General features: G+C 36.4%; 1 long non-coding RNA gene across 1 annotated transcript in view; it reads left to right on the top strand.

The window, feature by feature from the left end:
• LOC149749310 (uncharacterized) overlaps nt 1-16506 on the top strand; it is a 265921-nt gene that overhangs the window by 245682 nt on the left and 3733 nt on the right. The gene's annotated exons all lie outside the window — the stretch shown is intronic.

Here is a 16506-nt window from a genome sequence, read left to right as displayed (position 1 = left end):
TTCTTTCTGGAAGCTTGTAGCATTTTGTCTTCATCCTAGGTATTTTAGAATTTCATAATTATGTGTCTAGGTGTAGCTCTTTTAAAATTCATTATGTTTGGCACTGGTGACCCCTTTAAGTAGGAAGCCTCATATCTCTTTTTAACTCTGGGATTTTGAATTCCTACATAATTTTCTTTCCTCCATTTTATTCTTCCTTTCTGAAACTTTTATTTGTTAGCAATTGGATCTTTTGTATTTTCCCTCTTTGTCTTTTTGCTATATGTTGTAGGAAGTTTCTTTAACTTTATCAGCCAGCCTTTCCACTGAACTTTCAATTTCAGTAATAATATGTTTAATTTCCCATTCTTTCCCTATTATCTGTGTTTTCTCCAGGATCCAGGATCAGTGATTTGGCTTGTTCTTCTTCTTTTTTTTTTTTTGTGGTACGCGGGCCTCTCACTGTTGTGGCCTCTCCTGTTGCGGAGCACAGGCTCCGGACGCGCAGGCTCAGCGGCCGTGGTTCACGGGCCCAGCCGCTCCGCGGCATGTGGGATCTTCCCGGACCGGGGCACGAACCCGTGTCCCCTGCATCGGCAGGCGGACTGTCAACCACTGCACCACCAGGGAAGCCCAGGCTTGTTCTTCTTGATACTTTTCTTTGTACTGATGATTTTTCCCAACTGTCTCATGATAATTAGGTTTCCATTCATCTTTGTGAATAAAATACAATATTGATTAACTTAAGTTGCTAGAATAAGTTCCTTCTGCTGTAGATTTGTTTTTTATCAAACCATCATTTTCCTTATCCAGGAGGGCAGGGCTCAATGTGTGTGTGTGTGTGTGTGTGTGTGTGTGTGTGTGTGTGGTATTATTGGCAATGCACAAGTTTCATTTTAAGGCATGGAGATGAGAAGCAGGCAGGTATACTGCCCTCAGGATACCCCCAGAGAAAGTAAGGACAACTTTAATCTGGGCACAAAATCCCACACATGGAACACTTGCTGTTTCCAAGCAACTGATTCAATTTCTTTAGAAAACAGTCCTCTGGTTTATACTCATTGAACATTCAAGACCTATCATTCACCATTCACGTGGGAATGGGGGTTTGTTGGGGGGAGCCAAGTTGCAGTGATGTGGACAGCTTTTTAATTATTTCCTTTGATTGCTTCTCCATAGTTCTTTCTTACTCTCTAGGCCTGCCAATTTTTAGCTTCAGCCTTCTCAGTTTCTCTAAAAGAACAGTTTCTACAATTGCTGACACTTGTTCCTCTCTTCATATTCTGAACCATGGCTTCAGCTGTCCTGCATAGTTTATCTGCCATCACATCTGGTCTATGGATGACCTCTCCACTCCAAACCTTACTGTGGTTATGGATGCACTTTATAACATTTTGAGAGCTTGGAAAGGAAAGTACATGTTCTCAGTCTGTCATTTTGTCCTGGAGTCTAGAAATATTTCTCTTTTCCATTTTATTTATTTAATAAAGCTTTATTTTTTCTAGTAACAATTTAAAAGTCAATGTAGGAAATATTTTTTATATATATATATTTCCTTCTAAAAAATAAAAATTTTCTTTTATGTAGAATTTGACAGTATCAGTAGAGGAGGGCAGCCAACCCAATAGCTGCACATTCCAGATGCAAAATGTTTTCCCAAATGGTTACTAGCTCTTTTAAAGAAAGGGGTACAGCCTTCTTGTTGATTGCTTCTCAGCCACTCTTTCCTGAGTGCTGCCCCTTTCACCACTGCCCCACTCACTAAAGGTGCTGCCCTAAGCAGCAGTGCTTTTCCTGCATTTGACCTTGGCTGCTTATCCTGGTGACCTTCTCGCTTTGACACAAGCTGGGGGGAGTAGGTGGGAACTGCAGCATCAGTAACCCTTCTCTGGGTATTCAGTATTGGGTGGTCCTTGATAGCCACATTTTCCACTATGTCTACAAAAGTGATAGCTAGTTGGGATGGTAGGGTGGATGGGAAACTGAGAGTCAGCAAGTATGAGAGAAAGAAATAAACTGGCAGAAAGAAGAAGAGGTTAAAAGAATCCTGTTCGGTTCAGAGGCTTGCTGAGCTCTCTGTCCTTGTGTTGTATATTACGTCCTTGTAGCCTAGGTTTCTTATATTGGCTAGAGTGGGTTTCTACAGCTTGAGACACACACATGCAAAATTTGAATCAATACACCTTCCTTCCAGTGAACTGCAAAGGACATCAAGTGATCAGTTGTTTCTAGTGAATGCTATTCCAAGTTTCTTACAACGACATTTGATACTTCATGAAGCCAAGCATTAAAAGGGTTCCACAATCTTAATGATTTTAAACTATCCACAACAGTTTAAAAATGGTTACTCTAAGATAATCTTCATAGATGCCTTTCAGGAGAAATACATGGATACCTGAGGCCTTGAGGCAGAGGAAGTTGACAGGCTTGGGGTAATGAACTTTGGGTACAGCTGGACCAAGTCTTATAGTTGTGACTGGGAGAGTTAGGGGAGAATGGAGTCAAAAGAAATGTCAGGAGTGCCAGGAGCTAAAGGCAAATTGGAGACTGTTCTGACTCTGAAAATAAATGAAATATTGGTAGGAATTGGGAGTGGGAGAATTCACAAATAGAAACCTCCACGAAGTTTGCATTATATTATTACTCATTTAGGATCAAACTCTGCCCTCCGGTCCCTTTAATAGGGGAAACTTCTAAACGTGTCAATGTGACTAACCATTTTCTGAGGGCTGAGCAAGCTTTAGGGCCAACTGTGAATTAAGAACAACAGTAACACATAGTCTGAACATTACAAAAGCAATATGATACAAGTTATACTGAAGGCTTTGAAGACTCTAAAATATTTCAAGAGAGATCACTTCAGGTTACTGAGAATATAGAGGTGCAAAATATCAACTCCTGAGGGAATTTTCATGTGTTTGTGTTGTCAGAAATGTATACTCCCCTGAGAATTGTTATAAACATACATATAAATATTAGGCACCAAATGAAACAACTCCTCTTTTTGTCTGAATACTTTACAACTACACTTAAAATAAAGGAAAACAAGGAGGGCCAAGGCCCCAGCTAAGCTTTCCTTTCTGCAGGCTCTCTGTTCTCCATTTCCTACACTATATTTCAGACCAATATCATTTTCCCTTAGACTGTTTATAGTAAAAATGATGGAAAGCACCTATTATATGTCAGTTGTTCTCTCAACAATGCTATCATATATATACATGGATATTATTATTCCCACTTACAACTGAGGAAATAGGTCAGAGAAGTTAAGTATTGCCCAAGGTCACCCAGCTAGTAAGTGGTAGAAACCTTTGGCCCCTGAGTCTGTCCTCCTAACTACTACATGTTCATAATACATAGTCTCCAAGTGCTATTTCAGGCAACCACCTGTCCTCAGCTGCCTTGTTGGTAAATTCTCCCAACCCACAGACCAAGCTGAAAGGGTGGGTGCTCAGGTTTGTATCAAGTAACCTCCTTCCACTGCACATAAGAGGTTCAACCAGGAATGTATATCTCACAAACAATGCTGATCAACTCATATCCAGAAAATTTGGAATTAGAACAATAGAAGAGCCAGTTAGCCAAAGGGAGCTACAGTTAGAGATCTTAAGAGAGCTGGGGTAGGTTTACTGCACTGCTGTGCCAAAGCCACGCGCAAAATGCAGTTGTGGAAGGGCGGAAACTGAGGGTAAACAGAGGAATGCACTCTGCACCACAAGGAACCTCTTGACTTTAGTAATTTTGCTCATCTTTCAGAAAGATTGTAGCAATTTACACTTTCTGCAACTGTCTGAGAGTTCCCTTACCTTGATAAAAACCAGACTGTCCATCATTTCTGTTGTTGTTGTTTATGCTAATTGTTTGGTCAAAATGGTGTTGTTTTTATTTCCATGTTTGAGATTAATGGTGAGTTGAATATCTTCTACTATATTTTCCTATTTTCTTAACCATTCCTATTTCTTATTTTGTGAATTTTCTATTTACATGTTTTTGCCAGTGTTTCTATTGTTTTGATTTTTCTCCCCCCCAGTTTTGAGAAACAGTCGATGTATAACTTTGTATTCATTTAAAGTGTACAACATAATGATTTGATATATTTATATATTGAAAAATGATTACCACAGTAAGTTTAGTTAACATCCCTTACCTTACCTAGTTACAGGTTTCTTTTTTCCTTATGATGCGAACTTTTAAGATCTACTCTCAGCAACTTTCTTTTTTTTCCCCCCACATCTTTATTGGAGTATAATTGCTTTACAATGGTGTGTTAGTTTCTGCTGTATAACAAAGTGAATCAGCTATATGTATACATATATCCCCATATCCCCTCCCTATTGAGCATCCCTCCCACCCTCCCTATCCCACCCCTCTAGGTGGTCACAAAGCACGAGCTGATCTCCCTGTGCTATGCAGCTGCTTCCCACTAGCTACCTATTTTACATTTGGTAGTGTATATATGTCAATGCTACTCTCTCACGTCAGCAACTTTCAAATATACAAATCAGTATGTTAACTATGGTCACCATGCTGTATATTATACCCCCAGAACTTATTTATCTTATAACTGGGAATCTGTACACTTTCATCCATTTCCTCCAGTGATACATAAGAGTTCCTGGTTTATTAAAAACATTGTAATTTTTTTATGTCATGTTTTACATATGTTTTTTCCTAGCTTGTTTACACTTAGTTGATTCCTTTGCCTCTTGTTTTGTCCCTTCTGGTATCACTACTGGAGTGCTCTTTCCAAAATCCAAATATAACCATGAGTCTCTCCTGTTTTAAAAATGTTCAGTAGCTCTCCATCACTTACCAATTAAATTGTAAAGGCAGTGGATTGGCATACAAAGCTCTTCACTGCCTGATTGCTACCTCTCTGATGGCTTCCTTCTCTATGTAACTCCAATAATACTTATTTTTAACATTTAGTGTTATAAAACTTATACATGTTGAGTTAAATCATTCTATATATCTTACTACTAAATGAGTCTTCTGTCTTTCCTTCCTACTCCTTGTTTCTACTCCCTAGGCACAATTTTTTTAATGCTTTTCATTGTTCCTTTCTACGTTTCCTCGAATGTTTATAAATACATTCTTATCCTTCCTTTTTTTTTAAAAAAAATATTTTTACATGTAGCATATTTACTTTCAACTCTGAAAGATGAGAATTGTGCTTTGTTATGTATCCCCTGTGCCACAGTGCACTTCCCCTCCCTCCAATACAGTTAAGTGGTAATTTTGTTCTGATCAGTATTGCTTGTTCTTGCGTTACTATGGACATGTACATATTATTTACAGCTGAGCCATTTTGTTTTCATGAAGTTAAGTAGTCTCAATTTTTATTTGCTTAATTTTCTGAATACTCGTCACAAGTTCATTTACAAACACTTTGTTAGAAATCTCAGTCTCTTTTCAGTATGTTTAAACATCTCAGTATATCTCTTCATCTCATTTCTTTTTCCTTAGAGGTATTCCTTTGGAGCTTTCTGACTCCCTGCTCCAATATGTACTGATTGTTATACAGGCCTACTGCACATCTGTTCTCCTGGGATTGTTACTGAACACAGGTTCATGTGCCCAATGCACAGTGAGGCCACACAAACAGAAATGTTGGAGTTTGGAGCACAGAAAGGTTTATTGCAGGGCCATTCAAGATGATGGGTGGCTCATGCCCCCAAAACTGCCAGACTCCTGGAAGGGTTTCAGCTAAGCACTTTTAAAGGCAAGGTGAGGGAGGGGTGTGGTTAGTTGTTGCAAACTTCTTGGGGTCAGAACCCTTTGTTCTTGTAACTTTCTACTGAAGGTCAGGTCACGATGTTCTTGTAAACCTCCAATAAGACAAATGTTATTCTCTGTTCTGCAACTTTTTATCTCTATATAAATGGACTCTTTTAAAGGTCAGAGCCCTGAGAATAGGCTATCCTATATATTTCAGGCTGTAGGCAACATTCTTTTACAAAAGGTGCAGAGACAGCATGACTAAGCACAGGCAACAAAGTACAAGGGTTAAAGTAAAAGGAACAGATCTAATATGGAGTCAGATTTGTTTTTCCCTATTATAGGCTCTACCTTTACCATCATCATTTGGATTTCCTCTCCTGTGTTGAATCCTTTGCTTTCTTGATCCTGCATCTTCTCTCTTGGTTTATTTTTCTTTAGTCAGTGAAGTGGATTTGCAGTTGTTTCCCAGGATATGGTGCAAGATGGCTAAACTTTTCCACATCTTATATATCTGAAATATCTTAATCCTATCATCATGGTTGATATTGTGGCTAAGTATAGAATACTAAGTTGGAAATTATTTTCCTTCAAATAGTTTTCTAGATTCCTAAAACATTTTGAAAGCTGGGTGTCATTTTTATTTCCTTGCTTTTGTGTGTGACCTGTTTCTTTCTCTCTGGGTACATCAATGTCTTTTCTTTGTTGCCAGTTTCCTGAGACATTGTGATATGTGTCTTGATGTGAACTCCTTTCAAACCATATTGTATGGGAGTTCTCTGTGAGTACTTTTAACCTGGACTCTCTTGTTCTTTTATTCTAGTGAATCAATTGGAATCATGAATAGACATTTTCTTGAAACTGCCCTCTCTACATAAAAAACTCCTATTTACATTGCAAATTGAAATTTAAAAATTGCATTCATTGGGATATCTGACAACCCTCCCACCTCAAAAACAAAGCAAAGCAAAACACCACCACCAACAACCCAGGGCTATTATTCTCCCTTGTGCATGTACCTATTACTCCCTTTTGTTGTAATGTTTTTTATTGTTTATTTTTCTGCTCAGACAACGAGCAGTTTGAGGGTAGAGACTGTATTTTAAAAATAAATAATTAAAAAGTGTATTCCTAATTCTTTTACATATTTGTCTTATTGAAAGAAATTCAATATTTTTGAGAAAAAGGAAATGCCTATTATATAACAGTAAGTACTACAAAAAAGAAAAGCAGAGACTGCTCTACTTCTTAGTGGAGTGGGTAAGCAGCACTGATGCTGAGGGCAGCCAAGTGGGCTGTTTGTAAGCAACTGCTGGGGTCCTGCTGCTGGATTAAAAGAGCAGAGGTTTACTGGCTTCTATTTGCATTAAGTTGAGTGCAACAGAGATGGAAATCTGATTTCCTGAGGAGAATGTCTTTCTGGTGACACTAGCAGGAAGCCAGCCCTTTCCATCAAAGTCGCTAGGTTATCAAAGGACATAAATAGCTCCTTATACTGTGATTGAAAGAAAAGCAAAGTGAAACTTGGAGACTAAAGGCAGGCTATCTAGAGGAATTAGCAAAAAAGCTAGTGAGTACCTACGACAAATGCTTTGTTTCAGGAGTAATTGCTTATTAGTAGTGTCGGAATTCTACTACATATGTTTAAGGGGCTTAATCCATACCTGTTATTCTCCCACAAGCAATGCATGTATATTACCTCCAAAGAAATCTTCAGTTTTTTGAATTATATAACTTATTTACAAAACCTAGAAAGGAATTGTGCCTGATTCCAAGTGATACCTACATATTAAGTGATGACTAAACTAGTATTCAGGCTGGGATTCACAGTACTTGAGTCAGCATGTTTGTTCTCCTTAACAGTAAGAAAAAAAAAGGGGGAGGGGGATGTGAAAAAATAGTGACATCAATAATTTAAATAATACATTTATATTTTATCAAGCAACTCAAGAATAAGCTCAATGAGTGATTAAAAATAAAAGGTTTACAAATAAATTAATTGAATCATTTTATTAAAAAACATGCAACAATGCATAAGAATGGCCACAAACAAGTATTTTTAGAATATCACAGTTTATAAAGCACTTACACATATATTGTCTCACTCAACCCTTATTGTTTAAATAATGTCTCAGTGATATAGATTGTATTATTATCCCCCTTTCACTGATTATAAACTAAACTCAGAGACATTGTTTTTCCATGTTCATGCAACCAGTAAATTGTAACACTGGATCCAATTACTTTTCTAAGTCTTTTCTACTAAATCATTGCCAAGGTATAATTTGTGATGGTTTAGTTAATTCTAATATGCTGTCTCTGATTGAATAGTAAAAACAGTTTATATTGCAGAGAGCTGTAACCCAAATAGTTTCCCTCCTCTAACTCCTCCTTCTGTTTTTACCTTTCCTTTTCTGAATCACAACCACTTCTGAGTAAACCTGGCACTGGAACTCCCCATAGCAGTTCCTTCCCCACAAAGATCTTTGAGCTTGGGTGTGGGAAGTGCATTCTAGGAACTAGAGATGTAGATTATACCACTGAAGTTAGTGGCAGAGTATTTCTGGGCTATGTGTTTGTGCATCAGTGTGTAGATTAGTTCCTCCTGTGGATTGTAAGGGGGAAGAAACAAGATTTGCTAAACCAGCAATGGAAGAAAAAGAGATAAAGGGGGAGAAGTAAAAATATAGAACTATATTTATTAGGAAGTTGGATCCATTCAAATTTCTGAACACTTTGGAGCATGCAAAAATCATGGGTTTTTTTTCCCTTTTCTTCTTTCTTTTCCCCTTCCTTCCTTCCTTTTTTCCTTCTTTCACAGTAAGAACATATTCCAGTTTTAATCTGGTAACTTTTATATTTAATGAATTTAAAAAATAGAGATAATCATTAAACTATAACAGGAAATAGATCTAAAGTGGAGAGAAACCTCCCCTTTAATTTTCTTCTCTGTTTTCTGGTCTCTGCTACGTCTTCATTGATTGGTTTGCTTTGCTTGTGATAAGTGAGTTTTTTCCTTTAAAATTAAATTGACTGTCAATACTGGAGATAGATATAAGTTACAAGATGTTTTAAGATAAAAATCAAATTGATTGTTAAAAAAAAAAGAGAATATGTCTTAGAAATTTGCTTGAGGAGAGGGCATGGAGGTGGGTGAGCCAGGTGTTCCTACTGTGAATCTTGTCACTTGTGCCACGTGTGAGAGGGGAACACATGCTGACTTTTTTTTAATGTCAATGTCATCATTAGATAAAATAACAGTTTTATTTTGGCCTTTTACATAAATACTTCCATGTAACACAAATTAAATGACTCCTTTAATTTTCTCCAAATCTAATAGCATATGGCACATTAATATATGTCAGCTGATACGTCATTCAGATGATTTGCAGTGTATAGTATATGGTGTATGTATGCGTGCATGCGTGTGTGTGTTTCTGAATGTCCCCACAGCCTGCCTCCTTGTTTTTTATACATGCTGCGCTTGGTTTATTCTTCCCTGCAGGGAATAATGAGTGAGAAAATTACAGGAGAGACATTAAACAGCTGTTTGGGTTAAATTTTCTTAGCCTAATTGGCAGAATATGACCAGTCTCACAACATGCAGAAGACGAGGTGTTGAGCGAAGAAAAGTCTGGAGGAATGTGTGGATATTTTGCATTTCTAGTTTGTAAATACAATGGGTCACATATTACAGTTGGTCTGCTTACAGCAGCTTCCAGGTGTGGCTGAAGAAGGATGTGCTTATTAGAGACCAATTAGAGTAGAGAGGAGATCTTAACCCCTCCTGTTATTGCTCCTGGGTTCTTGGGTTGCAGTACTGATAAATTAGTCGACAAACCTAAGATTCTTAGAGGCATACCCTACAGAATATCCACAGGCTTTGAGACTCTCCTAGAGTGACTGTATCATTTCCCTAGCATTGCCTCTATTTTCACATAAGAAAAGACAAAGGCACTCCCCAAATTACTTGCCGAAGGTCCAAATTTAACCCACATCTTATAACACTGAGCATCAAAGTTTTCTTATTGAATTATTTGAAACATAGCTGTGAAGAATGCAAGACTGTGTGCTCTCTAACAGAAGGGTGACGTTTTTATTGTGATATTTTAATACTCATCGTAAGAGTGAAAAAGAATGGTCTGCTGATGTCTTATGTGTGTGCAACCTCCTGAAAATTCCAGTTTCCAAGGGCTCCTGAAATATTTCAGGGTAGAGTATGGAATGGAGGTTAAGAACACAGACTTTACAGTCAGACTGCCCGAGTTTATGACCTTAGAAAAATGCATTTTCTCCCTCTCTCTATCTTCTCATTTGTAAAATGTGGAGAATAATAATTCATTCTTCATAGTTGAAAAACATTGCTTTGTACACACCTCATAGTTGAAAGGCAGTCTGAGTAGTACTTAGAAATATGGGCTTTGGAACCATCTACTGGGATTAAATCCAGGCTTCTCCACTTGTTACCTCTGTGACCTTGGGCAAGTCACTCAACATTTCAGTGCCTCAGTTTTTTCATGTGTGAAATGAGAATAAAAATAGTATCTATTTCATGAGTGGTTGAGCATAAGAAGTGAGGCGTGAGTCAAATCTTTTTTCCCCCACTTTTATTAAGATATAATAATTGACGTATAATACTGTATTAGTTTAAGGTATATAACATGATTTGATATATGTATATATTGCAAAATGATTAATACAAGATTAATTAATATCCATCAACTCACATAGTTACAGTTTTTTTTCCTTGTGATGAGAACTTTTAAGGTCTACTCTCTTAGCAATATTCAAATATATAATACACTATTGCTAACTATAGTCACCACATGTACATTGCATCCCCTGACTTTAGTTATCTTTCAGCTCGTGACTTGTACCTTTTGACCACCTTCATCTAATTCCCCCAACTCCAACGCCCTCCTCTGGCAACCACAAATCTGATCTGTTTCTATGAGGTTTTTTTTTTTTAGATTCCACATATAAGTGAAATCATACAGCATTTGTCTTTCTCTGTTTGAATATTTCAGTTAGCGTAATACCCTCAGGGTCCATCCGAGTTGTTGCAAATGGTAGGATTTTCTCCTTTTATACGGCCGAATAGTATTTCATTGTATGCAGGTATACCTTGTTTTATTGGGCTTCGAAGATACTGTGTTTTTCACAAATTGGAGGTTTGTGGCAACCCTGCATTGAGCTAGTCTACTGGCACCATTTTCCCAACAGCATTTGCTCATTTCATGTCTCTGTGTCACATATTGGTAATTTTCAAAACATTTCAAACTTTTCACTATTATTATAAAGACATATGTCATTTTATTGCACTTCACTTTATTGTGCTTTACAGATACAGCATTTGTTACAAAATCAGGGTTTGGGGCAATTCAGCATTGTCAGATGATAGCATTTTTAAGCAATCAAGTACTTAATTAAGGTATGTATATTGCTTTTTAAAAACAGAATACTGTTGCACACTTAGTAGACTACAATGTAAACATAACTTTTATATGCACTAGTAAACCAAAAAAAAAAATTAATGTGACTCACTTTTTGCGCTATTTCCCTTATTGTGGATCTGGAACCAAACCTGCAATATCTCCATGGTATGCCTGTATATACACCAGTATTTCTTTATCCATTCGTCTGTCAATGGACACTTAAGTTTTTTCTATATCTTGGTTATTGTAAATAATGCTGTAATGAACATGGGGATGTATAAGTGATTGAGCCAAAACCCTTATAATAGCCCGTGGCACACTGATGCTCAATGATTATTAGCTGTTTCTGTTAACTATTTATTCATAGAATGACCATATACTTTATCATCCACTTTGGGACACTTTTGGTGGTTGAAAGGGAACACTATGAATAATTATGCAGGAACAAGAGAAATTAACAAGACCTGTCCCATAGTAAACAGAAATGTACCCTTTTTACTGAGCCGTAAGTAAAGAGCCCTGGTGTCATCTTGGGATTCTTAGGCTATTTCTAAGTAGCAAGTGTATCCTGTTTGCCTTTCTCCAGGTCTTTGGCTCACTAAGAAGGAAGCTGCTCTTTGAGATGGATTCTGGCATCCTTTCAGCTTCCTTACTTTTCAGCAGCTTGGTGTCTATTGCCATTTATGGTCTTCTCTTCCATGTGGCTTCAATAATTGACCATGTGCTCCACATTTTCTTTATAATAAAACCATTTTTTACATAGTAGTGTATATATATGTCAATCCCAATCTCCCAGTTTGTCCTACATATATATATATACACACTACTATGTATAAAAGAAAATTCATCCCATATATATACACTACTATGTATAAATAGGTAACTAATGAGAACCTGTTGTATAGCACAGGGGACTCCACTCAATGCTCTGTGATGACCTAAATGGGAAAGAAATCTAAAAGAGTGGATATACGTATACGTATAACTGATTCACTTTGCTGTACAGACGAAACTAACAAACATTGTAAAGCAACCATACTCCAATAAAAATTAATTAAAAAAAAAACCCAATGAACTTAGAAAAAAACTCACAGCCAAATCCTAAATCAGTTTATTCTTCCATATTTCTCTTCCTCCTTCAAAAATATAATAACTTTCAGGGATATCAGAAGTGAGGGCAAAATAATACAACTTGCATTTGTGGTGTCCCCCTCCATCTGCCATGGCCAGGACAGTCCTCAGACGGATCACCAGTGGAGGAGTGGGAGAGCATAAAGTGAAGACAGCACACGTGCACAAGCTCCACACGGAGCTCTGAGTCCCGTTAGACTGTTTCACCATTTTAAGGGTAGAAGAGTCATTGGGGGGTGCGGGTCTTATACATAGGGAAAAGGTCACAGATTTGATAGTGCATCTGGAGGTTCATTTTACTCTCTCCTGGATGTTGGCAGTATCAAAAGTTATATCAAATTAATTTTGATCAGATTAACCACTTAAAAATACTCATGTGTTTGACTTCAGAAAAGAGAGAAAAACAAGGCAGCACAAGTAATAGACAACTCTTTTGTGAGCCGATAATAGAAATGAATTTTTATTTTAGTTTATACATATTTTGAATAAATTGGAAAGTTATGCTCCATCCTGCTAAGTTCTAGGGGAGTGGTACTTGTCCAGAGGTGCTTCCAGATTTTACCATAACAGGGTGATGAGCTTAGTCAGAGGGCTGAGTTAAGTACTGAGGATTCTAAAGTGGGCCTAGCACCCAGCTGTTTCTCATTTTGGGGTTTTTGTCACATGCAACTCTTTGCATTGGGTGTCCTGTACCCCATGAGCCCTTATTATGCTTTTCTTTTTCTTCTAGTTTAGGAGATAAAAGTTCCCATTTATCTTATGAATCTTGTTCAAGATTTACCTTCTCTGTGAAATATTCTTAACTCTAAAAAGCAGGAATTAGACATGTCCCAATCGATCTTCAGCTTTACATCTATGATAACATCTATTATGATTGATGACTGATGCTGGCTTACCTGCCTATCTTCTGTTACAAGTCTTTGAAATTTTTGGAAAACGGGCTGAGTCATCAGTGTCCAATGCATTTCAAGGTTCTAGTATAGACATCTCAGAACTTTCTCCAAATTGAACAGAACTTCGATCATAATGTGATGGGTTAGAGATGCCTAGGGCCTGGTTCACATGATTAGATTAGTAAGTGTATAAGGTTACCCAGAAATTCTTGGTTAACCGGTTGGTGTATGCTTTGGTCCTCCTGTATGTTTTTCAAAGTATTGACTGAGGACCATATGAAATAATTGTCGGGGTAGGTTTTTTCTCCCTTATCCCAGAACAGAGGAATCAGAATAACCAGAGATGAGTCCTGGAATTCTGCATTTTATCAAGACGCTCAGGAAATTCTTATGATAAACAATATTGGGAACCAACACAATATAGATACTAACTTCCTCATACTTAAAAAAATACACTGAATGACATCATTATTAATGATAATAATAATGGCTAAGTTTTATTGAGTACTTATTAGGTACTTAGTAATAGTAGTAAGATCTGTTACTATACTGTAATTTCACAGGTGTGATATTATGAGGATTATGAATTAATAGACATGTCTGAAAGATACTGCATAGCCATGAAGTACAATTATCCCTTTATGTCCATGAGATCATAGAGTGATTTAGTAGCAGAATTGAAAATTGAATCCAGGAAACTCATTTTTCTTTCACCAATGCTTAATAGAGTGACTTCCATGAATAAAGAGAAAATGTAATATTTAATACCCAGCCCCAATATTATCTCATTTTTTATTGCTTTTCCCTTATTCTATGAGTCCTCCTCATATAAGTGACCAAACTACTCATGGCTTCTCATCCTTCTATATTTACTGTGAAGAAGAAATGTATTTTCATGGTTTCAAAAAATCAGAATTCTTTGTCATTAACATACTCTCATCACGGGCACTTGCATTGCCTGATTGACTTATTCATTAACGAGTGAACCTACCAATGGTAATGAACCGACCAATTCATGATGGTGAAACTGTCAAACCACTGAAGAGCTAGAACATTGACAATAGCTTTCATTTACTTATGTGCTCCTCCTTTTATTGTATTTCCATATCTTAATTTTGTCTTTCTCTTAATTTTTTTCAATAGTTTTATCCTAAATGTGTATGCCTAAATAAGAAATTATTTAATTTTAATTATTTAAAAGTCCAACAAAATTATAACAGTCTCATAAAGCATCTTATTTAATTAATATTAATGTACTGTATTTTATCCCTGTTATTGTGGGTGCTATAGTTCTTTTATTTTTGCTACAGGATTACATTGTGTTATTTGAGTATACCAAAATTTTAATTCCATTCTCCCTGCAATAGGCATTTTTAATGTTTATAGTTTTGTTTTATTACATACACTGTTTCCATGAATATACATGTATTTATCTCCTGGTGCATAAGTACACCAGAGTTTCTTGTACATACTTAGGAGCAAAAGTGTTTGGTCATAGAATATACATATTTTCAAATTTACCTAATAATACCACACCACTTTCTGCCAGCAACACATAAGAGACCTTGTTTGTTTTACCTGTTTATCTTAGTAATGTCTAATTTTAATCAGGATCTCTAATCTTTCCCAAAATTGTACAAGAAAATTGAAAAACTTTAACTCCAATCATTCTTCTCCATATTACATTTTATTATTATTTATATTTTTTGTAATTTTCTCAGGTATCTCTTCCATGTTACTAATTCATAGTGGCAGTACAGGGTACTAATGAAGAGCATAGACTCCCCAGGTTCAAATTCTGGGTCTCCTATTTGCCAGCTGTGATTTCTTAGGCAAGTTGCTTAGTCTACTTTGGCCTGGTTTCTCCATCTGTTAGTGAGGATATTATACGAACTATCCCATAGATTTGTTATGAGAATTAAACTAATTGATATATATATAAACATTTTTAAAGAATTTCTGGTACATAGAAATACATTAGCTATCACTTTTTCATATTTTATTTGCTCCTAAATTTTTATCCTCAGATTAGTAATTATTGTTAGTTTTTTAACAATTAATGCTTGATTAGATTTATTCATGCTTGCTCATTTCTTTGCCTACCACTGCTTCTTGCATCCTACTCCTTCCTTTATTAACATAAATTTCTAACCTTCTTCCTGAATTATGTCTTCTAATCATTTCTTTAATAAATACATGTGAGTGGTAAGTTTTTAAAATCTGAAAATGTTTTTCTTTTTTGAATTGTAGTTTAGCTAAGCATAGAATTTTAGTTTGAATATTTTAACTCAGCAGTAGGAAGAGTCATTGTCTCCTTCCTCTATTACTACTAATGAGCAGCATTCTAACAGTCTTTTTGTTTGCTTGCAGATGACCTGTCTTTTTTCTTTGGGTGCTCTTAAGATGTTTTCTTTGTTTTAGTGTCTGGTTATTTCAAAATATTATGTTTTATATGTATTCTTAAATATGACCCTATGTTTTCCATTAACTGTGGTTTATTTTCAGCCATTATGTTTTTTCCCCCACAAACTAGTTTATTATATATTTCCTGTAACATAACAAAGCATAGAGTTGAATGGTGTTAGTAGTTGAGGAAACTGAAGCCCAGAGATTAAATGCTTTTTCTAACAGTAGAACTAATTTAAAAACATTGTGTCTAACATTAATCAATAGATGAGTAACTTAGTAATCATGATAATAATTATCACAGAAATGAACTCACTTTTTCTGAGCAAAAAAAAGCCTATGATTTATCTTTATGTTACAAAATGCCAAGCCAGACAGAAGAGGTATTTGAAAAGTGAGATTATCCTGAAAAAACAGATCTATTTTACTATTTTAAAATAGCAAAAAACAAAGCTATTTTACTACTAATGGCTGCAGCATGCTGGAGTTATCTGGGGGAGAGATTGGTTCCAGTGGCAGATTGTGGAGAGGATTTGGGAGGTCCTAGGAGGGAAGTCTAGCAGCTCTAAGTTTTGTGTCTGAAGACTCTGGCTAGAGTTCTGTTGATGTTAGTTAATGATTCTACTTTAGGCATTCAAATGATTGTCCTCTGCAGTAGGCTGAATGATGGTTCCCAAAAAGATATGTCCATACCCTAATCCCCAGAACCTATCAATATTACCTGTTACATCAAAAGACATGATTAAGTTAAGAATTTTGAAAGGAGGAGCGAAGCCTGGATGATCCAGGTGAGTTCTAAATGCAATCACATGTATTAGTATAAGTGAGAGGCAGAGGGAGTTTTGAGACAAGAGGATAAGGCTGGGTGACTACAGAGTGATGTGGCCACAAGGCGAGGAATGCCTGGATCCACCAGAAACTGAAAGAAGCAAGGAATGGATTCT

Source organism: Delphinapterus leucas, chromosome 4 (assembly GCF_059928025.1).
Source record: "Delphinapterus leucas isolate spDelLeu-1000000601 "Yukka" chromosome 4, BTC_Dleu_Yukka2, whole genome shotgun sequence".
NCBI lineage: Eukaryota > Metazoa > Chordata > Mammalia > Artiodactyla > Monodontidae > Delphinapterus > Delphinapterus leucas.
The sequence above is the reverse complement of the archived record's forward strand: the minus strand, read 5'-3'. Positions and strand labels throughout refer to the sequence as shown.